Genomic DNA, 25,439 nt, shown 5'->3' on the forward strand with positions numbered 1-25,439 from the left:
AAAAAAGAAACAAAGGAAGAAAACGGCAATTATTTATTTCTATTTAATTTCGACTTTGGCAGTCCATTTTTTTTTCTTTTCTTATCATAAAAACTGTTAAATCAGACTTGGTTTTTTAAGAGCTCTGTGATATGTAGAAATTACCGAGCCGGGTAGTTCGAAACAAGGAGTCAAAAATGATGAATGGGACTTAGCTCTAGGCTAGATTGAATATATATATATATATATATAAGTAACCAATCTAAAGTAAGAAAAAGTTTGAAAACGAAACTAAAATGAAAACGAAACAAAACAGTTTCGAAATCGCAACTAAAATTTATTACCTATTTAAACTAAAACCAAAACGGAACTTCATAGTATTTATCCCTTTATTTGAATCCCAGCCTGAGGGTGACCCTTGAAAAAGTCTTCAGGCCGGATTCTTTTTTAATATTTTTTAATAATTTTTTTGGTTTAATTTTTATTTGGTTTTTTTTTTTTTTTTTTTTTTTTTTTTTTTCCTATTAACTTGATTCTAATACTTTTTTTTCCTATTAACTTGATTCTAATACTTTTATATATATATATATATATATATATATATATATATATATAAATAATATATTAATATCAATTTATATTAGTTTAATTGTAAAATGGGATAAAAATTTCATGAGCCTCTTCTAGAAAAATTGTTCTTCTATAAATTGATCCTTTTGGTACCAATCATATATTTTTATTTAAACGATGCAAATAAAGTACCGAAGCAATTAATATTGCCTTTATTTTAACTTGATGCTTCAGCATGAAATTTTAATTTTTTTAAAGATCGGATAGTATAATTTTAAATTTTACAATTTTGCGCAACATTAGTGTTTTTTATACTCAGATAGCTGGACTTTAGAGCTGCAATAATTGTATTGATTTTAGAACTGCATTTTTATTGATTATGAAAATTCTGAACATAATTTCCGAATCATGCTATTCCTACTTTTTGGTATATATATATATATATATATATATATATATATATATATATATATATATATATATATATATATATATATATATATATATATATATATAATATAATAAAATGATTTTTTTAGAAATTAAGGTGCATTTTCTCACTTCATACGTAATTTGATTTGAGGACTTTGGGATCATATAAACAAATATCATTCAAAGCTTCTACGTCAAACACATATTTCACTTGTTGCATGTTTTAAAAAATTAGTCCTTTTTCTAATAATGCTCCTTTTATTTTGTCCTTTAATTATTTTATTTTAATGTCATAATTATTTCATGAACATTGGACGATCCATATGCAGCATATATAAACATTAAATACATAAAAATAATTATATAAATATTAAATACATAAAATTATTATTATTTAAATAATTATAAAAATAATTATTATAATTATTTAAATCGGCTCTTCACCAATTCGATAAATTTACTCGATTATTTTGACTGAATACTGAATTCCCGGTCAATATAGGAAATGCACGGGATAGAATTTTTCTTTCTACTGATTATTATGGCCTTAAAACGCCAATTTCTTCACATCAAAAGTATTTTCGAAATCCAGTAAAACAATTTAATATTTTCTGTTAACCTTTTTTTTTTCCTTAATAGTGTGACAGATTATGATGCGGCTATGGTAAGTTAAAATGGTGTTTATATCAATGAGAAGTAACTTTGCTGTGTTCAGTATTTTCATAGGTTAAACCTGCAATTTATCAAAATGCATCTTGTTGTTTAAAGCAAAATTTCCTGAATATTTTTTACATCTGATAATTCTTTCTAAGCAAGATTGAATTTACAACCACCGATACTATAAATAAAAAAGGCAATAAAATGAGGTGGTTCAAAAGTATTAACGAATTTTAAATTAGAAAATAGTTTAATGTATTTTACAGTTAAGATAGTAAGAATTAGATTTATTCTAATTTTTTTTAAGGAAATCATTTTATAAAAATATATAATGTCATCAGTTATCGAAAATGTCCAAATAAGGGTCGTTTTCTCGTCCAGCCTCTGATAATGTTAATTAATAAGCAATATTTTTTTTTCTAATTTCGTTAAGCAATTTGAATTGAATCTGACGCAACAGCATTCTCTGAATGGTTAATTTCAACTTATTGATAGAAGTTGGACTTAAACTTATGATAATTATATTTAAATACTCCATCCTAAATAAATCTATTTTTGATGGAGTATTCGACTCATATGGTGAGATTCGACGCATATAAAGTAAATTTAATTCTTCTTGATCATAAACAAGTTGTCTGCAGAATATCATCAATTAAAGTAATTTCTAGTAATTTATAACTAGAAGTAATTTATTCAAGGACAGTTAATCTTTTGCATCCGAATATCTTCTCAGACACCATTCAAGACGTTACATCATTTTGACGTTTTAATTTTTTTGAAATTTTGATAGTTAAAAATATCTATTGAGTAGTAAAAAGATCTATATTAATTTTTCGGACAAATTTAACTTAACCCTTCAAAAAGCTATTTTTTCCTCCTAGTCATGATATATTAAAATATTTATAGGAGTAAGACAGGCTTATGAAACGTGATTCATTTAACTTATTCGATAAATTTAATTTGATTAATTAATTAATTTCGTTGATTATTAATTAAATATCAAATCATGATGCCATTTTTTTGTGAGATAAAGAATTGAAGCATCTAAGCTTCTGTCTTTATAGCAAAAATGTGTCAGAATTGATGCCAACCTACATAATTTCACACAAAAATTGTTGAATATAGAAGGAAGCATTCTTCCCATGGCCCTAGAAAGGATTAAAATAATTATATATATTTATTTTTTTGGAACACTAAACAAATTCTTTTATTAGGTGTATAATTAGGCATCGAATTGCTTTTTCGAGTGCAAAGAATTAATGTTTTAGTCAACATAAATGTTCATATAATTTTTAAAATTACGTCTATTTTTGAGACATTCTATTTTTCCTTATATAGAGTTGCATTATTCTATCTTCCCTTTTGGATAATAGATGGCGATGCCTGATTAGGTACGCATCCCATAGTGCATTGCGATTGTAATTATAAGTAGATGTGATACTGTTCTGTTAAAGTGCGCGCGTTAATGTCTTATCTTATCTATCGTGTTTTGGGTTTGCTTTGTGTGAAATGTGATCATTAAAGAAATCGAAAACATAGGTCCTCAATTTACTTAGTCTGATATGTGGTATAAATGTGGAATACAAGTCTGATGTGGAACCAAAACTTTCACAACATTTTTTTTAAAGTAAACAATGCCTTTTCAGGTTAATCTCTAACTGACAACAGCCCACTCATACAGTCAAATATGTCTTGCCGTATTTAGTGTGAGAAATCTTGAATACCAACCCTCACCTTGTTTTCCTTTTTCCAGTTCAATCAAAATGAGATCGCATGTGATACATTATATTTTTTTTATATATATTATTTGTTTGCGGTCCTGTTAAGAGCGATCGATTCCCGTGCGACCCGCTTACTCGATCGATATGGGCCGATGCTATCCGTGTCATGCAAATTTATTTTGTCCGATAAGGACTCGGCTCGCATCGATTATGGGCGATGTTGCGTGAGCCTTATCGAAGAGCCATTGAACCTGAGCGTGCTTCACCGGTGCGGAGCTGTTCGGTCTTTTAATTGTGGTTCGAGCGCGTGCCTTCGGTGGTGGATCGTTGTCATATATAGAGGAACGTTCTCTTTTCAAAGAGCATGTGGTTTTATGGCACAGTCATAAATGTTTGTCAGGAAAATTATAGTTCGGCTCTGTTTTATAAGTTGTTTTATTATTTAATCTGTCACCTTTGCCACCAGGCTGGGTTTTTTGGAAATATCGGTTGCATTAAATTGAAATTAAATTTCTTATGCGTCACTTTATGTTCGTCATTCTGTCGATGAAAGAGCAGTTTGCCTAAGGAATTTCAGTCTCGTGACAGCCTTATACCGTTAAAAACTTGTGTCTTGCCGTTAAAAACTTGTGTCTTGCCGTTAAAAACTTGTGTCTTGATAATCTCTCACTTTCCGATTCCTCATGTAAACTGCTGGGATAATTCGTAGAATCTTTCTTTTTTTTAGTTTTCAACATTAGAAGGAGAATCATGTAATTAAGTACTTGATGAAACAATGAAGTTCGTTTGAATTTCGTTTCCACATTGTTAAAAATTATGCAAAAGATATTTTTAAGAATTTTCAACTTTTTGTGAAAAATTACACTGTGATTAAATTTGTGAAAATAAAAACAATTTTTTTTTTAAATTTAAAAATGTTATGAAAGTAAATTTTTTCTTTAATACTTTCAGAAGTTAAAACGGATCCATTTTGATTAAAAGTTAAAACCATGAGGTGTTTACTCTTACATTCAAAAGTATATCTGTTCCGAATTTGGTAGTACTAGATTTAAAAGTCGACATAATACTCTCCCGCGCATATTCACGTCCTTTTGTTAGTATGGATTCATTTCTTATGAAAAAGACTTTCGATTCTATAATTGATCCATAGACGATAAAGATTGAGAAATGCGATGAGTAATTGTTAATGATCTTGATAATGCTATGCAGCAGCTCAACTGTTGCTAATCAGATGCTTTGCCTATGAATTTCAACCATGTTTACGCGCTAAAGTGTAGGAATGAAAGTTTATTTTTTCCCTAGTACACTCACTCTACTTCCAAGATAACAAAAAGATACGAATCTCACCTGAACTATTTGGAGATTTGTTACTTCTTATCATTCTTATTTTCTTATTAAAATTTTACCAACTACCGTGGAGAAAGAAACTATATATTTTAAGTTCAGTACCAATTATGTTACTGGCAATTATGGCATTCTGATTCTGAAAACATCTTGATTCTTAATATGGTATTGTAATGAAAGTCTAACAAGCTAGGGCTAATACTTAACTATTTTACACAACATGGATGATTTAAAATCATAAACACAAATAAATGATAATGTAAATGTAGCATGGTTATAGATTGAGCAACCCAATTAATTTATGCACAGATATTATCAAGAATCAGAACTATTATACTTGTATAATAGAATGAATTCTTTGTGATCGATGAATGCATATTAATGTTTATAAGGAAAGCTCAGCCCTTCAGCGCTATCGGAATCATTTTATTTGAGGCTCGGAGATATTGAATTTCATTTCATTCAATGGTGGTCAGTAAAACCAGCTGGCTAGATGATGCAATTTCAGCACAGAAGACTGCATGGAATAATATGACAGTGGTCTGTGTAATGTGACCGAGAGAAAGTCGTTTTCTATAAACTTTTAGTCATTGACTTATTTTAATTGGAATCTCAATTAAAAAAAACTTTTGATTCTACGAATTCATTTTATTTTACAACAGTCATCTTTGCAAACAAGTAGCGGTTTTGATTTCGCTTTTAAAGTTTCTAGCGATTTTGAATTGAAATTTGAAACGACATTCAATAAATTTTTTGAGGTCCGCGTTTATTGAAAAATTTAATTTCTTTAAAAGGGATTCTTTTTAAAAATTTAAAAAAATTATTTGATGCCCATTTTGACATGAATGGACATTTCTATATAAAGTGATGCCAGAAGGGACTAAGAATTAACTTCTATCCTTTATATTATTTCGTTTTTTCCTTTATATTTTTTTATTTTTTGAGGTCCGCGTTTATTGAAAAATTTAATTTCTTTAAAAGGGATTCTTTTAAAAAATTTTAAAAAAATTATTTGATGTCCATTTTGACATGAATGGACATTTCTATATAAAGTGATGCCAGAAGGGACTAAGAATTAACTTCTATCCTTTATATCTCTATTATATCTCTATTTTTGCTTTAATTAAGTTTCATTATAAAGAAAAATCAATAAAATCTTACTTATTTCAAATAGAAATAACTTCATAGCTAATTTAATAAATCTGAGTGTGGATTTCTTTGCTTAATAATCCGATTAATTGTATATTTGTCGACACTGAAAACAGTGATTTAGTTTTCCTATAAAGACCTGATTAAATGTTATTAATCTTTAAAAGAGGAAGATTCATTTCATTATTAATTTTTCAAAAGCAGTTTCTTTAGGGAATGATGAAATTTTTTTTTATTAGATGTTGTAGTCGCTATTGTAATACTAACCATAACTGAATATGATGACGTCAGAGAGAGCGCCCTCTGATGCCTTGTGGCCCAATGACTCAGTTCAGATCTAGCGATGGCATGTGCTGCATGCTTTAATCCATGCTCTTATATATATATTAAAATTATTCTAAATTTTTGTATGTAAATTATTTGTGTGTAACACAACCTGTATATAAATAACTTTGTTACACTAATTCAGACTTTTTACTGAACCTTTTAACGACACCACAATGTTGTGCTTAATGTAAAAGTTGGATTAGTTACTTTCTTCACTCTTTCCAAATTTAATATCCAAATATTGTATCCATTTCTTAAAAGTCAATAACACTGAAAGATATAATGGGGAGGACTGCTTTTCCGGGTGGCACAGTCTTTATGACGTCACTCCCGCGGGGTCGCCGATGATGCAGAAAGCATTTTCGGAAGATTTCTCGACTCGTCATCCTTTTGTCTGCGGCCATTCATCATCGGTGTCGTCGGGCGCTGTGGGAGACGACAGTTTTTCGCATCAGCCTCCGCGCTTGGTCGAGCGGGCGGCAAATTTGCCGGCTCTTATTAATAGAGGATCCCTTTTGTGCGAGTTTGCCGCTTAGAGGAGGACTTCTTCATGGCACTTTGAATAAAGCCTATTAGAGAGATTCCTTGTAATAACCAATTGAGATGATTATCATAACTCCTCTAAGATATGGGGAAATTTTTGCTCATCTCCGATCACAATCCTTAGACCTAAAACCATTTCTTTTTTAAAAGTTAATATAGGGAAATCCCGATAGTACGGACCATGTTCCTAGGGTCTATTGATTAATAACGACTCATTAGAATGCCTAAAGCTCAGTTGTAGCATCAGGTTGCTAGAGATAATTTGTGATACCATATGCGGATAATTCATTGGCATAACTGCTTTGCGGCGCTCTCCAACCTCATTTTCTTTATTTATGAACCTCCAGCTTGCTACTTCGTATAATTTTTGATTACTCCTTGTACGGTTACAGTTAAGATAAATAAACAAATTTTATTTTGCACCTTTATTTACATTTAGATTCCTTATAAAATAAACCTATAATAATACTTCTCATAATTCAATACTAGAAAATGGATGCTCCGGTTTTCTGATTCAAGAACTCCAAAGTTATTTTAAATATCCCGAACTCCAAAACAATTTCATATATATATATATATATATATATATATATATATATAATATAATATAATATTTGTCTGAATTATTTTTTATAGTAAATTAATTCATATTTCTTTTATTTTAAAATTTTATTTTATTCCCTGATCCAAATCTCGTTTTTAAAATTTAGTTTTTCTAACATGTACTCAAAAATCGCTAACGCCCACGGATTCCTTTCAGAGATAGCCAAGATTCCCTTTTCTAAACCAATACTTGTCAAAGAAATCCTAATAAGAATCTCTCGGTAAAATGCGCTGTGGGAAAAATGTCTCACCATTTTACTCGTTTTCTTGTTGGTGCGAACAAACGTGTTCCTCATTTGTCCTCGTATATAAATCATATAATTCCCAATATGCACTCTTGTCGATCATTCATCTGCAAACTTATATATAATATAAAGATCTCATTGATAATTGAATGTATATATTCATAATAACTTGTGAAGTGGTGTCATTTTAATTGGAATTAAAACAGCAAGGAGTATTTTATTGAAAGCGCGAAAGTCACGGCCGAATTCCAACTAAAAAGAGGTATAAACGACATTGAAAATTTTATTTTTCATGAACTCTCTGATTATTAAAGATAGGAGAGTTATTCAAATGAGCCGAATTATCACTTCATCGTAACGAACCACTTTTACCCTAGAATTTAATTTAATTTAATTGTTTTAAACAAAAACGATCCCCTAAATGATTTTTTATACTACCACTGAAGAACTAAATCGTTGGAAGAGACGCCATGGGTTTATTTCTTTTCATATTTGCCCCACGATTTCACCTAGAGTTATGATAAAATAACTGGATTTCTTTAACTTCTCTATTTCTCTTAAATAATAAAATTCATTTTTATATAATAAAATAATTTGCTGTAATAGTTTATTTTCTCATATTATTGTAACAGAAGAATCGTGTGTCTACTTTCGATTCTGGGGTACTCGGCCGTGACTTCCACCTTGCAATAACATGCTCCGTGGCGGTTTAATTCAAATTAAAAGTGCTTTAGTACGCAAGTTAACACGAGCATTAGCTTCTCAACAAAATGTTTATATTATATGTGAACGTTTGTAGAAAAATAAGGAAGAGTAATGTTATGAGGAAAGGAGAGCATCCATTCCCGAGGCACAGTGAATATTTCTCACCATTCATTGCACCAGGGGATTCGAGATGGGCGTTTTAGTTTACTTCTAAGATAGCGAGGGCCTATACATTGCGAAAATTAAAAATATTCAAGGGAATCACGATAATGAATTGCCATTGTAATAAGGAAGCTATATTCTATGTATACTAAAAAGTAAGAGGCAGAATTCTTCAGATGTTAGCTTTCAGAGATGAAATCTAATTCATGTTTCTTTTTAATTCTTTAATATAAACTATTGATTTAAAAATAAAACTTAGACCTTGGTATTTATACAAATATAGGGTAAAATGTTTTTTTTTAATGGTATGGCCCTCATTCTATTAGTTTAGTCATTTTATTCCGTAATCAGTATAGAAAAATAATCGTTTCTGAATTCAAACAATACATTACAATTCAGAGGTCTGACCACTTCATTCATTGTTATTCGTCTTCCCATCATTGCTCATGTGCATTGAATCGACTCATTTCCTCGAATGACAAATGAATAAAGTAAGTAAAATAAAAAGAAAGAAGAAAAATTAATTTTATTTCCGTACCAAGTGACGAGTTAGTTTATATTAAGTGTGAGGTGACTTTATATATAAAGTTTGAAATTGTATTTTTGAAGGTAATGTATTATATAATGAATCAATTACTTTAAAAAAATTCATGCACTCTCGTTAATAAATTGGCAGCAAATCGGGGACATTTTCTCATGTGACCCGCAAAGTCAAAAAGTAGGACTTTATCCAGGGAGCCTGGATCACTATATTTATGACTCGTGGTGGTAAAGCGCATTTGGCAACGTTTTAAGATTTCAAGTGTTTATTTGAAAGCACTCACGCGACGATTATGTTTAAAAGTAAGTTCAATTCAGTAGTCAGTATGATCTCTTTACTATTTAGAGCGCCTTAAACATATGAGTATATCGAAACGCAGGTGTTAGTCCATTATAAAAATAAAAATTATAACCCCTCAGTATATTGAACGAGAAAGAAAAAATAAATAAATATATATCTCTCATAATTTTTTGTGATTTTTTTTTTTCTTCTTCTTTTGAATGTACGTTCATCTTTCCAATCTAATCGCTTTTTCAACAGGCAATAGACCTTCATGCTCAATAAATCACTCTAAACATATTCTACAGGATGCTTTTAAGTACAAGGTAATGTGATGTATGCGGGTTTTTTCTTCTCAATCTATATGGGTGTAGTCAGTAACGGAAAATTTAAAGCCTAACTGCAGCATTTGATTTGCTACTTAATGGTTGTTACACTTAACTTTAAATGTATCATTATTTCTGTAATTTAAAAAGGCGTGGTTTTTTTTTTCTCCCTTTTGCTTTTGAATATACCTTATGTGGCGAAAGTAGAGCGTGGATTACGTGTGTTGTTAGGTTGCAAATTTTATTTTACTGCTGTTTCTGAATTAATTGTTCCTACTTACAGCTGTTCCGATTTTGAGAATCATTCTGTGCGTTTCCATTTCTGATGTTTTGAAAACTCTTCTTTATTTTAAAGGCGTAGTTATCGTCGATAATGTAAAAAAAATCCCCTGAAGTCACGGTGTTTTAATTTCAGTATCATTTGAGTGTAGGCTGTTGTGTCAATTTGTGTAGCTATAGACAAATGGCAACTAAGTGGCGGTTTAGGGACGAAGTAAGGGGCTTATGAAAATTATAGATGTCGCCACGGCATAATATTACCGCGTTAAACTTTCTTTTTAAACCAAATTATGACCGGGTAGATAGTATTTTGTTTCGGGTACCCTTATCCTTCAAATATGTACTACAGCAGTCATGGTTATGGCTAGAACAAGATTTTCAATTTATGGGTCGTGACCCATTGGTGAGTCGAGTATCAATTATTGGTGGTCTTGGTAAGGTTTTGAATGTGCACATATTTTTTTATAGTATTCAAAATTATGATATAGGCTTAAAATCTTTGTCGATCCACTTTGTAACAACATGTTTAACACACATACACAAAAACAAGCGTCTCGTGTTTGGCCAGACCCTGCCATCTAATTAGAAACTCTTTTTTTCTATGAATGTTCAGTGCAGTTTGTTTACGCATTAATTTCAAAAAGATTGATCATTATTTTTGTCAGTATTTTTTGACAAACATTCTTTTTGAGCCCCAACACCACTCCAAAAAAAGAAAGAGAAAAAGAAAAGAACGAAAGAAACCACTGCTCCCGGAATGAAGAAATTCAGTATGGATTCAATTTCGAAAAAGTGAGCCGCATTGTTTGAAAATCAATTAAATCTACTGTTAAAGCATATGCGCAGCTGTATTGGCCAAGCATGTTGCTGGTTTGCGCCATTTAGTTTAATTTATTTTATTAAGTACATGTAAATGTCAGAGTCACCTGACAAACGTACCTGTATTTTAGAATGGCGCCAGAAGAATCACATTTATGTTTCTAAGTCGTTATATAATAGAAAAATTAGTGAATGCTTAAATAACACAGGAAAAAAATTGTTCGAACCTGATGTTCTTCCGATCGTGCAAAAATTCTGAAATCTATCTAAATCTTCGAAACAAGAAAATAGATACTTTATCTGTTTCTTTTTACTTTTTCAAACTTTTGATCCACTCCTTTATTATTATTTTTTTCTTTTTTAAATTTCACCAATACTTAATCTTTAATTGAATAAGTTCAGGTACATAATATATGTAAGCAAATTGAAAGCAAAATATTAAGCTGCTCTGAAAATTTAGCAAATAATAATAATCAAAGCCTTAAGATTCCTCCCTTTTCTAAAGCTGATTAAATATATTGAATATAAAGATTTAAGGGGGGGGAAACCTCCCAAAGTTTTTGGCGAAACATATTTTGTCCCTGTTGTTTTTTACATCAAATAAAATAAATGATAACGCGGAAAAGTCGATACTTGGCAAAAATATAGAATATTTTTTATTCGCAGTCTTTAATTTTTGAACAGTTTTCTTTATAAAACCGTCTGAAATTTTTTCGGAATCTATTCTTTGGTAAGTTGCATTGACTTTTACATTTTCATAATACAGATTTTAATACTATTTTCTCAAATTCTAAATTTTGGTAAAAATCTGTATCCATAAATTTTAAACCTCATTTATCTTAAAATTTGGTTTAATAATTTTTTAACGTGTTCTGCATTCCTGAACTGTAGAATGACAAATTTTCTCAAAAAGATTTTACAGTTGTTGAAGTACTTCTCAAAATGAAAAAAAAAAAAAAAAGTTTGAAAATTAAATTATTAAAACCTTTTTTTTTATAATTAAAAATTTTATGCCAAATTCAAATGTTTCAAAATTGAATAGCAATACAACTTACTTCTTAATATAGAAGTTAGATAATATATTTTTTAGACTGTGTACGAGATTCTGAGCGAATCATTTGTTAAACTTCTAAATAGAGGGTCTTTACTTTATACCTCTGTTTTGGAAGACAAAATCTAATTTTCAAAGTATTTTGACTTTTAACGTATATTTTTGTTTCATAGACGGATTTTTTACATCTATTTTATGTAAAAAATTTTAAAGTATTTTACAGCATTTAAAAAAATTCATCCGGAAAGCAGTCACATAGTATTGCCTCTTTTTTCCATCAGATTTCCATGTCTATCTAAAAAAAAATCTATTTATGGCTCCTAATTGATATAAAATTTTTTGAAAATATCAGTATTTCAAAGTAGCTCTGAGATCTTAATTTTTTATTTGGGTGTATTAATTTTCACGGGTTCGAGAATAAATCACTTTAAGTAAATCACACATTATATATCGCGATTTTTTTTTCTTTTTTTTTGCGTCTCAATCATAAATTAAATAGTTTTCAACCTTAGAACTATTTCTTGGGGAAGGGGAAAAAAAAAAAGATTTTCCTCGGAATCGGATGAAAAATGCGAAAGTCAAAAGAGCCCATCCGTCATCAGTCTGATTGAAAAGGTGGATGGAAAACTCATGTTTGGTGGTGTTGTGAAATCCACGTGTTCACTTCAGTATTTTTTTTATTGCATCTGCAGCGTGAAATTGACCCCCACATTCTCCTCTCAATCATCCACCCACACAATAATAGAGGGTGATGTCCCATAAGCTCCGTGAGAAAATTCTCATTTATTGCAAAATCTGACTATATATATGAATCAATATTTCGGCTGTTATGATATCGCAACTTTACAAATCATATTTTGCCAAGATATTCCATACCTTCTCTGATACAATTGGCTCTTAGCTTTGCTTTTTTTTTTTTAAATTTAGAATGGTGAAAAAAAGTTTGTGAATCTTTCCGATTTCTAAATAATTAAATTAAAATTAATGTCCAGAATTAACCGGTTTTTGACTACCTTGGCCTGATCTGTATCTTTTCCTCCTCTACAATATCCTATGTTTCGAAGTTCATAAATTCTGAACCATGAACAGATGGTAATTAAGTTTAATCATATTGACGTCAATTTTTGAAGCAACACGATCACTATGTTTGCCTGGACATCTCAATTTTTAACCTTAGTCAGATGACGACGACGGTACGTGAAGCGGAACCCTCGCCCCCACCACACTTTCTCAACATCCCAATGGGAGCAAGGCCGTGGTGGCCTGGTGGTAAGGTCTCGGCTTCAGAACCGGAGGTTTTCAGGTTCGAGACCTGATTCCAATGAAGAACCGTCGTATAAGCGGGTCTGGTGCAATTTAAATCCGTCGGGGCAAAACGTCCTCCCTCTGGTGTGGTGCGGAAGTTTGGTGAGAGGGTACCAGCTCAGGCGTAGTCCTCGTCATGTGACCGCGGTTCAAAATGACTAGGCCCATCCCAAAAGAGCCCTTGTGTCACTTAAAAACGGGACGTTAATATAACTAAAACCCAATGGGAGCATGCTACAGTTTCGAGGCCAAATTTAGAATTCACCAGACCAAAGAATCTTTGGTGGAATGGAATTTCGAAACGAAATCCACCGATCTCGAAGTCAGAATTTACCACCTGGTCATCATGACGTAGACCATCGCCAAACCAGATCACCATCCCAAAATTTCCAAAACGTACACGATCGTTACCAATTCAACTTTTTTAAAGATTAATAATCGAAGAAAAACACATTTGGCATTCGTTGAAATCAAACTCTATACTGACTTATAATACATCGAATATCTTTCTTATAACAAAATAAATATAAGCTGTAACGATGTTTTGAAAGACATCTCTTTAGTTTATTTGTTTGGGTCTGTATGATATGTATTAGTAGATAAGCTTACTGCAATTGTTGAGGCTTTTTTGTTGCTGCTCTGTGTAACTTATTCCCCAGCTCTCATTCCGAATTTACAACAGCCACGAGAAAGTGATTATAACCGTTTCCCTACCGATATCGAAATGGAAGGTGTTTCAAAGAAGTTCATTTTCGGAAATCTCTTAAAAACTCATTTCCTTCTGCATTACTAACGAAAATTTAAACCGAACGTTCTCTCCCCCCCCCTCTCCCTTCTGAACAAAAGATTCCGGCAACATTCTACGAACGCTGTTTTACCGATTCCGAGGAGATTCATAACGGCCGGGGAGGAAAATAAAATGAACCAGCTCCTATTCCAGGTAATTGAAAATAAACGCAGATCTACCTTTTCCATATATTTTTATCTTTCATTTCATTACTGCTTTTACAATTTCTGCTTCCTTTTCTTTCGCCGTTTCTTTTGTTCAGCATTTTATATTTACCTCAAAAAAGAAATGCGTATGGATGGGTGTAGGGGGTGGGGAGAGGTATGTACGAGCAATTTATTTTTGTTCGAGACACAGTCGTTCTAAGTGGTGGAAAAAAGAAAGAAAACAAAAAAATAATTACTCCAAAATATATCGTTTTCTTTGTGTACGGTTTCAAATCACAGCTCTCTCTCTGGTTTTCGATTTGCGTGCCTCTGAAATTGGATCGTGCCTGCTACCTCTTCAGAAAAAGGAGTTGAGGGGGGTGGACTAGAAAAGTAAGGGGATGCATCCCTCCCACGCAGCCCTGCAGTGCTAAGAACATTTTCTCAGGTGGTCGCTTTCCCAGATCGCTTTGTGTGCGCTATCAAGGGTTCTTTTCTTCTGGAATTTTGATAGAAGACTTGAAATTTCCGGGCTCCATCTGCTACACTTTCAAAGTTTACACGCCACCAGGGACAAATAGGTGTTGGTAGCTCCTTCAAGATTGATATAAAAGTATACTGCCTTAGTTTCAAGCTGATACAAATAGTATCTGTAGCGTACTCAGTACAGCTCGCACGTTATCACCGTGAGGTTGACGCAGTTTCTGGCTTCTCTGCGTATTGGTGATTTCTGCATTGATTTTATATGCGTTTCTGATTAAAAGAATGAGCCAAAAATTTTAAAAATGGATGTATTTTAAAACTAAGAATTTAATGTATTAAAAAACACTAAGAATTAACTATAAAATTTTATTTTGTTTTCAGGATTTATAGCATTGGCCGTTTGACGACTCACCACACACTTTGCAATTCATTCTGAATCATTTAATATTTAATATAAAAAAACTATTATTAGATTTCTGATCTGATAAAGATTAATTTAATAAAAGTTAATTAACTAAAAATTTAACGAATTTTTTCAGAGTTCTTTTTAATTAGTTTTAAGCTCTCTTGTATGGGGATATGTAAACCAATGCAGCTGAATATTGAAAAGAACTCTCATGTGAGTATAAAGAGCTGTAACAGAACAGAGAATTTACTGATTTAACAAAAACTACTCATATATGAAATCTATTTTTCTGCTCTTATTGGAATGTGATATTCCAGACCGGTGAAGAACTGTAAGATTTTATTTTTTAAATATTTCAAGTTACAGTTAAGGACGTATAAAGGACATTAAGAACGAGAACGAACAATTGAATGGTAAAGAAAATGAAGAGCACCGAATGCTTTTTACAGTGAAAATTAAATTGTCGAGCACCACAAAATCATTAATATCAGCTCTATTCTCTGTCCGGCGAGGATCGGGGAAACGAGTGCGAGTTGTCTCCCCAAAAGTTTTTCGCACATTCCCCAGGAAAGGTGAATTTGTGTTTCAGACGCATTTTCTCCTGACCGATTGAAGTCAAAATTTGAAGCAGAACTGCAACTGCCATCATCAAATCTCATACCCAATTCGATATATTGAAAAGATTACGTTTTTAAGTTATCGCGTTTATATATTTCTGAAAGTACGAACTTGTAGATGTTCATCCCCTTGTTAGATTTGACTATAAATTGATAGGTGTCTACACTATGGATAGATAGGTGTCTACACTATGGATAGATAGGTGTCTACTCTATGAATTGATAGGTGTCTACTCTATGAATTGATAGGTGTCTACTCTATGAATTGATAGGTGTCTACTCTATGAATTGATAGGTGTCTATTCTATGAATTGATAGGTGTCTACACTGCTAAATTGGTGTTTCAAATTTCTGAAAGTACTGACTTACAGATGTTCATCTTATCTCTCTAACGTTTACACTACAGATGGTAAATTTGTGTTCCAAATATTATCTATCTAGCACACTTCGTTTTATAGTTATCGTATCAACTTATATTTAGACAGTTGGACTGACAGACTGCCTCTGAATGGACTTCGCTCAAAATTTGATGGAAATCTATAAATTTGTTGAAAAGACCGTATATCAAATTTAATTCTTCTATCTCATAACGTTTTTGAGTTATCTTTGTACCAAACAGGCAAACATTTTTCAAAAATGTGTTTTTCGTTTTTAGGGAGACATGTCAAAATCTCGAATCCGAATTTTTGACGATTACAATATTTTCTCTATACTTTGTATATGTGAGGTCTGGATGATTCGGTGTGTTGCCAACTTTTGGAGATTACGTCCTATCCCATATTAATAATTCATTGATATTTTAGCCTTAATTAGAATTTCCGTTGGTGGATTTTTTTTCACAATTTGATATAGATCCACATAAACTCGCTTTCTATCTTTTTGTTATTACCGAATAAGTTGGTGATTAAACTTATACTAAGCGAATTCGGAGGTACTGCAGTTTTCGTTGACTCTGTACAATATCCTTCTTTACAAGTCTTTGAAAGAATTACTTCTCATTTTGACATGCGACAAAAGCTTCTGGATTTCATTTCTAGAAATTCAGAAAAATACCATTGAATAAATAACTATTAAAATTTTGAATATTAATGTTGTGTACATACAATTTCCAAACAATTTCTTGACGGTGTAAATGTTAAAGTGAAAACATTATTTTTAATGAACTTATTTTCTACTACACATTTTTATGATCTGGCACTGATGTATGGCTTTCGAATTTTTGTTTTCTCAAGATACCAGGTCCGAATTAGCATCATAACAAAATTGCTATCTCGGAATCTGATTCGTTAATTGATTTACCCTATGAAGCTCTATTCAATTTATTTTTGTATTCTTAGAAAATTCTGTTTATACGTTCTGATAACCGTTCCTTGTTTAAATTCTAGTTTGTGTTAACTGGCTTTTTGCTTTTTTAGTGTTATCGATGTATATGCTATATAGATGTGGAAATGAATTATTGTGTTTGAGAAAAAAAAGTTTGACTTTCCTCGATTTCGTTTCATTTTGAACGACGGACTTACGTTTTCTTTTAGGGAATGTTAAATCGTTACTTCCAAAATTGTCATTACTCAATGTTCGACACTTAATTCATTTACAATATTACTTATTTATTATTCCACAGACGTAGTATTAAATAAGTAATTCACATACCTATGGTGCGCGTTAAAAATCCATCCATATCTTCCCGTTAATGTGGTGTGAATGTTTACACAGAAATGTAACAAATTCATCTGTTATCTTTGTCACTTAAAATTCTGACAAAGATAACTATTTTATCTGTTCAAAAATAAGATTTATATTACAAATAAACCTTCATGCATTTTCAGATTGAGACATTACTCTAAATTGAAATAATTCTCAATTAAAAAAATGAATCATTGCAGTTTAGTTTTCTTTTTAGAGAAAAGATGGAAAGTTACTTATTTTAGAAATTATATCTGAGAATTTGAAGGAGAAAACAAGAAGGGGAAAAAAAGTGGTATTCTAATTGTATTCGGACCATAGTTTCCAAGTGTTTTACTTTACAGTTTTTGATCCAAGAAGTTGTTTGTGATTTTTAGCATGGAATGTTTTCTATTATGATGTCTTAAACTTTTTATCCTCACACTTCATTTCTTTTTTCTGTTAAAAAAGAAAATAATCTCTACTCTCTGGTAAGTTGTATTGATATTCTTCCTTAAAAAACAAGTGGAAATATGTTTTGAATTACTTTGTAATCGAAACTTTAATTTCTAAACTAATGTCGGTCCTATGCTACAAAAAATTTCAGTGTTTCTAGGACTCTTTATAAATTGAGCTTTATTTATCTACAAAAAGAAAAAAAAAAGGAATTAGAGGAGCGCAATGAAATCAAAAACTTATTTTTAATAAAGAAAGGACAAATTGCTTTTCGCAAGGTGAGACTTATTTCAAGGAAAAAAGGTTTCTCTTTGTCTAATGTTCGTGTCACGAGTTCTGTGTTTCACAAGTCTCTTTTTCCCGGTCTCTAGTTGGTTGTGAGCGATGATTCTATTTTTATGAATCGTGGGGGCAATCGTGACAAAAAACAGTTTTGTTGCTTCATCTTTTTGAATAAACGTCACTTTAAAAAAAAACAAAAAAAAAACGCATATTTACGTTATGATTGCATGAACTGAATTCGAGAAGAAAATAATTAAGAACATTTTTGTAATTCAAAAAATGAAAATATGAATTAAAATTTGTACTGATCATGAGTAAATTTTAATGTCATTTTGAAAATTTTAATTTCTGTCCAGTGGTTACTAAAACAACTGAATCTTTCATTTCATAGGAGCTGGGATATTTTAAGGTTAAATATCTGAACTATTAATGAAATCTTTATTCGAAATTTAGAATGACATTTATTTATGTAGGAATATAATTTTTGATTAAATTCCTTCGCTATAAAATATATATATACTATTTATTCTATATCAGTTTTTTACATGATGAGTATTCTTAGACGTAGCACACACCGTCAAAATGATGGAAATATATGTATGTTTATAGTTTTTAAATTATTCTTGCAGTTTCCTACTAGAACATGAAAAAATACATTGCAAAGTAAAAGCCCTGTATATAAATTTCTATAAATAAGACTACTTACATTGAACCGGGCAAAAGCTGAATTTTTTTATATAAATTTTTCCGAAACTTAAACAACTGAATATTTTTCTGCAAATATTTTTCATTACATTTTCTAAATGCTGACTTATTTTGTCGACATCTAGCATTTGTAAGAAGATGGGATCCACTTTTTCTGTCAATTACTTTGAAAATTTCTACTTTCTGTTCCGTCTTTGATATTTATTTGCAATCTTTGAACCCTCGAATTCCGCCAAAATCCGATTTCAAAATCTAATGCATAGTCTGCTAAATATCGTTTAATGAGTCCCTTCATCTTTATGTCTCACTAAATCAACAATCTACCGCTGAATCATTCTTTTCCCTTATCTGTACTTAAGTAGTCTCTGAGCATGAAGTGTTAGAGTTGATGAATTGGCATATTAAAGAGTGAATTTATATTGGGCATTTTATTTTCAAATAATTTTAATTGTGAAATGAAAGCTATTTCCACAATTGATTTTAAATATACTTATAAAGTATAAAAAATATATTTTTCTCTTTCCTCCCCATATTTCTCAATGTTCGAAGCATATATAATTTTGTGAAGAGACTTGGAAATCATTAATATATAATAAGGATATCTCTTAATCTAAATTAAATCCTAATAAATTTTCTAATTTTTATCTTAATTTAGCCCATATTAACTTCATTCTAAAATGTTCTCTTATTTCTTGATACAACTCAACCTTTTTTTATTTAATTAGCGCAAAAGAAACTCCGTAAAAATGCTCGAATCAGCGGTTCTCAGGCTCCGAGTGAAGGGATAAAAATCGGCCTGGCTAAACAAATTCTTTTAAAAGATACTTATAAATTCCCTTACCTAAATCGACACGTGTAAAGAAATCCCTATCCGAATCTCACGGTATATAATGACCGAGGTAAAATATTTCTTCTGCTTTTTTCTCATTTCGCTTTTGTGTTGTGATGGAGATTGACGTATCTCATCGCTTCTTGCTTGTACATAAATGATGCCTCTTGCGATGGAATAAAAGCGAAGTCTAAAAATTCAAAATGTCTTCACTGTTTTCAGTTACGAAACTGCTTTAAAATATTGTGTTTTTCATATATAATATAATATAATACAATATAATATTACCTGACTTTTCTGGTGCTTTGTGATTTAGATGTCCACATCATTTTTGGAATTATGACTTAATAAACGTGCCCCGCTATCGCAACAAATGAAATGTATGAAATTTGGCTAGTTGTCTTTATAAGAAAATTATAGACATATAAAAAATCTTGTGACAAATCTGTTTATAGAAAAAAAAAATACTTTTATTAAACACACAACTGTTTTCTTCATTGTGTTATAAAGGAAAAAAGAAATGTCGTGTTTGCGAACTTTTTAAAAGGGCATATTGACACGTGCATTCAAGGAAAATATCGAATGCATCTTTTAATTATTCTTTTTATTTACCTGATTGTTGAACTTTCATCCAACTTATTGTGGATGATATATAGTTATATATAGATAACTATATATAACTATATCATCCACATTGTGGATATTGTGGATGATATATAGTTTATTATAGTTATTGTGTTAGATACAAGCACGTTCCATTTGCCAAAATATTAACGAATCCAGTTTGTGGAAAATTTAATGTAATTATTTGCTTGCGGGATGAATTGAAAAGTAGCTATAGCTAAACACAATTTTTTAAGTCAGTAAATCGTAAGAAAAAATATCCTGCATGATCATTATGCAGATCATGCGATTGATGTTTTTTTAATTCCAAAATGGCATCAAAAATTGAAGAGTAAAAATAACAATGATTATACATTTTTAATAGGATAATTTTAGATACTTTTTTTGTATATGGTAATTAGGAACATTCAATTGTATAACACAAAGGACACAGAAATTAGCATTAGTGATTTTCTTATAAGGAAGTAATACAATAAAACCTGTTTCTATGCGGTATATAGGGACCGCGTAAAAGAAACCGCACAAAAAATATTCGGAAATTTCATAAATACTTACATATAATAAACAATTTTGTGCGACATATTATAGACAAAAAAATTATGCGGCGAACAGAGACCGCACAAAAAAAGTCGCACTTGGAAAATACGTCAATTATTTACGAAATACATGAAAACGTGCATCCGAACAAAATGAATAATTAAATGACACATGGAAGCATGTTAAAAATATTTAATTTCTCACTGTGCACATGGAGAAGATTTCAAATTTCACATTGCATAATTCACTGCTACTCGTCGTAATCCAAAATTTAGATGGACTGCTAATTTATTTAATATTAGAATTTTTGTTTCCGATGGAATTGTCTTTCTTTTCACTTTTTTTTTTTTTTTTTTTTGCTATAATTATTAAGGGAGTACCTTATGTCTAAAAATAAAATAAAAATTATATAAAAATAGAAACAAAAGTAATTAATTAATCTCACTATAAAATGAATGCTTAATCACGTGAATCGTAGTAAAACTCGGAATACGAAGCATATGCCGTTAGCGCGTCGAGGTGCACTGTCGGGAGACTGTTTAAAACAAATGAATAAAGCGCCTTGAAGTGTACATCGTGTACATATAATATGTACACTGATAGAAAACATTACACTGGTACCAACGCAGTTGAAATTCATATACCGCATAAAAAAATAGCATAAAAATAAAATCGTACAAAACAAATCGCACACAAATAAAATCGCATAAAAAAAGTACCGCATAAAAACAGGTTTTACTGTATAGGCGTATTACTCCCGATTTTATGAATAGCATTGAAAACATAACATTCATTTTTTGAAATTGTTTTGATTTTTATCATTAAATATCGAACGCATTGATTATTATTTTTATAATTCAAAACATACTCATTCATTTTACGACACTTTGTGTCAAGTCCCATGTCTTTGTAACGGTTCAGTCCACATTGATGCTTTAACAAAGTATTCGACCCCTTTTTTAAAGAAATGAACTCAAAATCAAATTATAATGTCTTAGCTTCCTCTAAAAATCAAAAATAAGAATCCTATTCCAGGCGTCTTTTTTGTTATGAAACTTATAGCCTTCCTCTTTAAGGAAGTCGAATACTAAAAAAAGCACTCTGAGCACTTTTGAGCACTCTGAGGTTGTACATACTGCTAAATGAACCGTCTAAAAGTTAGTCTTTTACCATGCTTGTCGGGTTCTTAGAGAATGTTCAGTTCTTCTTGGCTGACCAGCTGACTAATTGTGAGGGGAAAAATCTCCGGAATATTTATAAAAAAATAAAACATTCTGTGTGTTTGCTGTGGAAATTTGAATTTTGAACAACTGTTGCTTAGGATTTTTGTAGTCAGTGGTTAGAATCTGCTACTAAAAGTACGATGTCTTCTGTTAGTATATGCAGAGAGCAATTTTATGTAAATGTGATTTTAAAAAATTCAAAAAATTATTTGAATTCGTTTTTTTGAATTTGCTAATCGTTTCTATGCATATTTTTTGGGACTGTATTAGAAAAATCTACAGCTTAAGATAAATAATTCAGAAAGGCACGTTGGATGGGAGCTTTGGGGAAGAAAAAAAAAAGGTATAGTGCCAAAGGGTGGATATTGGTTACAGTATGTAAAATTGGAACTAGAATAATTATGAAAAGATAGAGTGAAAGAAAAACTATGAATAAAAATCAAAGCAATAACAGAAGTAAAATAAAAGCAAACTTAAAAATAATAACCACAGACAAAATACCGGCATAAATAGGAAATAGTATTAAGAGAACAATTTGTAAATTGGGTCCAGAAAAATTGCAAGAAAAGCCTATATACTGCTGTCTAAGGAGGTGGGAAAAAAATGGTTAGGGGTGGAAAAAAAAATCTTACTGTGAAAAGATATATATATAAAAAAATAAAAATAAACAATCTACTGTAAAAGCAGATTCCTGAAAATGTCACTGAATCTCTTTGAAGTCGTCAGATGTTCTTTTAAGATGCACTTTTAATGAAGAGAGTAGTCCAGTTGGAAAAAGTGGTACGAGATATTGAAGTCGCTACGGAGAAATTTTTCATGTTCGCCAATAAACTTCAAAAATAATCGGATCTTCGTCTTTATTAGCAAAACCTCTATTCCAACAAGTAGTTTCTGTATTCACTGCTGGTTTTCTTATATAAAATGAGGCGATAAGAGTAAGCAGGTATCGGTGTAATGCGGAGACTCCAATTCCACCACATCTATAATACTCAGTTGGAAATGGGCTTGTCCTATGTCTCATATTTCTGTCAATTTTTAAATCCAAATCCAATGGGTACAACTTGATGCCTGTAATATAAACATAGGCATCAAATATTTTTCTCATTAGAAATTTTATACAAAAATGATATTGTAGATAGTTTATATGCATTTGTTGTTTGCTGGATTCTCGGATACATACTTTAGTTATATCAACGTAAAGTACTGAAAACTCTTTTGAGATGGCCCTCATAATTCTGAACAATTTTCAAATAAAGATAATAGTATTTAAACCCAAGCGCCGTCTCTTAACACAGCAGCCGATCTCCAATGTCAATGTTACGCATCCTGGGTACGAATATAAAATGTACTTATAGTACCGTCGTGTTCGAATATTATCTTGTGGTGGAACATGGAAGCCTTCAGTCCCGAAATACAACCTCTTGCATCTGAATAATTCCGGGCTTTTTCTGACATACTTGATTTCTCAATTCCATTATGCCTGTTTCATCTTGTGATATCCGACTAATAAGGAGTGTGTATTAAATATATAATACCCCTATAACATTCGGTAAATAGGGGTATATACTACATATTTGAGTTAACTGTCGAATACGATTCGAAAAATGAGCAATTTTATCACTTACATCGATTCAATTTCTGTCTAAAATTCTATGCAAGTTATAGGAAATGAACAAAAATTTTAAATTTCAATTTTTTTTATTTATGATTTTTTTTTTTCGTTTTTAATATTAAAAAAATTGCACTGTTGATTCCCTTCTACCTAAAAATTATTATATTCATTCAATTAAAAAAAAAAAACTTCCTAACACAGAGAAATAACCGAATATGCAGGACGAAATAAAAGAATACGGTTAACAGGTGTTAAAACGAATCTTTGAATTGCACAATGTCAAATACTTTTTAAAGAATACTGATCACAGAAATAACTTTTCTATTTTTCTTCAAATGCAGATTTTTCATAAATAAAAAAAAGATAGGTGCTTATTTAATAAAATTTATTTAAAATGTCGAATAAATATAATTTTATTTAAAACTAGCCGCCTTTGCTTCTAGGTAATGTTCGTTAAAATTTTAATAATTAAATATTTTATGTAATTCCTACTTTAATAGCTTCTTCATTAAAATATTTCAAAAGTTCAAATTTTGATAGTCATATAATTCACTCATAATATTATAAAAGCCTTCAGTCATAACGTAATATGTATCTCTCTAATTTTCTGTTACCTCTCGTAGAATTTATGCTTTAAATTAAAGTGGAAATGGTTAAATTACAATATTTTTACTGAAACAAAGCACTTTTTTAATAATATGATTACTGAAAACAGACTCACTGAGCCTTTAAACCTTATGGACGCTAAAGAATATATTTCTTAATTTATGTAATATCTCAAGAATTTTTCAACAAAATTTTCACAGATCATCATGAGCAGATCGATTTATTAACAATGTTTGATTTTAAATACATCAAACACTAAGAAAGTAAACAGAATCGTTTAAAATAATCGGTCGAAAACAGGTTAACAAAAACTACTTAAAAAACTATGTACGTAAAACTATAAGCATAAACAAAAAATATCTGAATAACATAAATACAATTTAATTACAAAAACATAAAACTAACCTAAAAATTATTTAAATCAAGTCCGTATCCGTAGAAAATAGTTGTCAACAATCAGAACACAATGCGCATGCGTGAATTTTCAACGCCAGTTATGGTAACGCTACGCAGATTAGAAATTTTTAATTTCCTTTATTCTGTTTTATTTTAATTCGAAAGTACTTCAGAATGAATCTGAAAGATTGATAAATTAACAATGTTTAATTTTAAAAACATCAAATACTAAGAAAAGAAAAAGAATCGTTTGAAATAATCGGCCGAAAATATGTTAAGCCTATCCTTGTTAGCGTGGGGGAAAAAACTGAAGCCTTACTCATTTGGCGGTTGCGAAATGAAAAGATTTTTTGGTGGGAAAGTTAGTTTTTAATTAATAATTAAAATTCTAATTAAAAATTCAAAAAAAGGGAAGCCAGGTGCACATTCCCGACTTCCAAGGTATGTGTGTGCCAAATTTGGTAGCTGTAAGTCGAATGATCTGGCCTGTAGAGCGCCAACACACACACACACACACATTTAGCTTTATATAAGTATAGATTAGTAAAATAACAAGAACATAAAAAATATTCAATAATTATAAATAAAAATAGAAAATAATATTATAAGATATATAAATAGCTAATTTATGACCCAATTTAGATTTTTCAAAAGTTGCGATTCAAAAATTTATTTGCTGATAGGGATAATATTTTCTTGATTCAAAAACCGAGAAAAAGAATGTACCAAATATTTTTTTCAGGTTTAATCATTTGAAATGACTGACTTTTATTTTATATTCTTTTTAATGCTTTGAAAATATTTCTCACTATCTAAAATTAAGCTATAAAATTTGCCCATGTACTACATCAAGTTCAGTTATATGTAACAAAATTTTCGAATTTTGACATAGTTGAAATCATTTGAGGTTGAAGCAGATTAAGATACGATAAGGAATAAATTGTAACGAATTTCAGTTTGTATCACTCTAATTTGCTGAGCAATTATTAGTCTAATTTAAATAAATGTTATTCAACAAAGAATGAATGCAT

At 30.5% G+C, this 25,439-nt stretch overlaps 1 protein-coding gene across 5 annotated transcripts in view; it reads left to right on the forward strand.

Moving 5' to 3' along the window:
• The window catches only part of LOC129983872 (ras GTPase-activating protein nGAP-like), a 425,698-nt gene that overhangs the window by 150,081 nt on the left and 250,178 nt on the right, over positions 1-25,439 (forward strand). The window lies entirely within an intron of this gene.

The sequence above is a fragment of the Argiope bruennichi genome, chromosome 9 (genome assembly GCF_947563725.1).
Source record: "Argiope bruennichi chromosome 9, qqArgBrue1.1, whole genome shotgun sequence".
NCBI classification, from domain to species: Eukaryota; Metazoa; Arthropoda; class Arachnida; order Araneae; family Araneidae; genus Argiope; species Argiope bruennichi.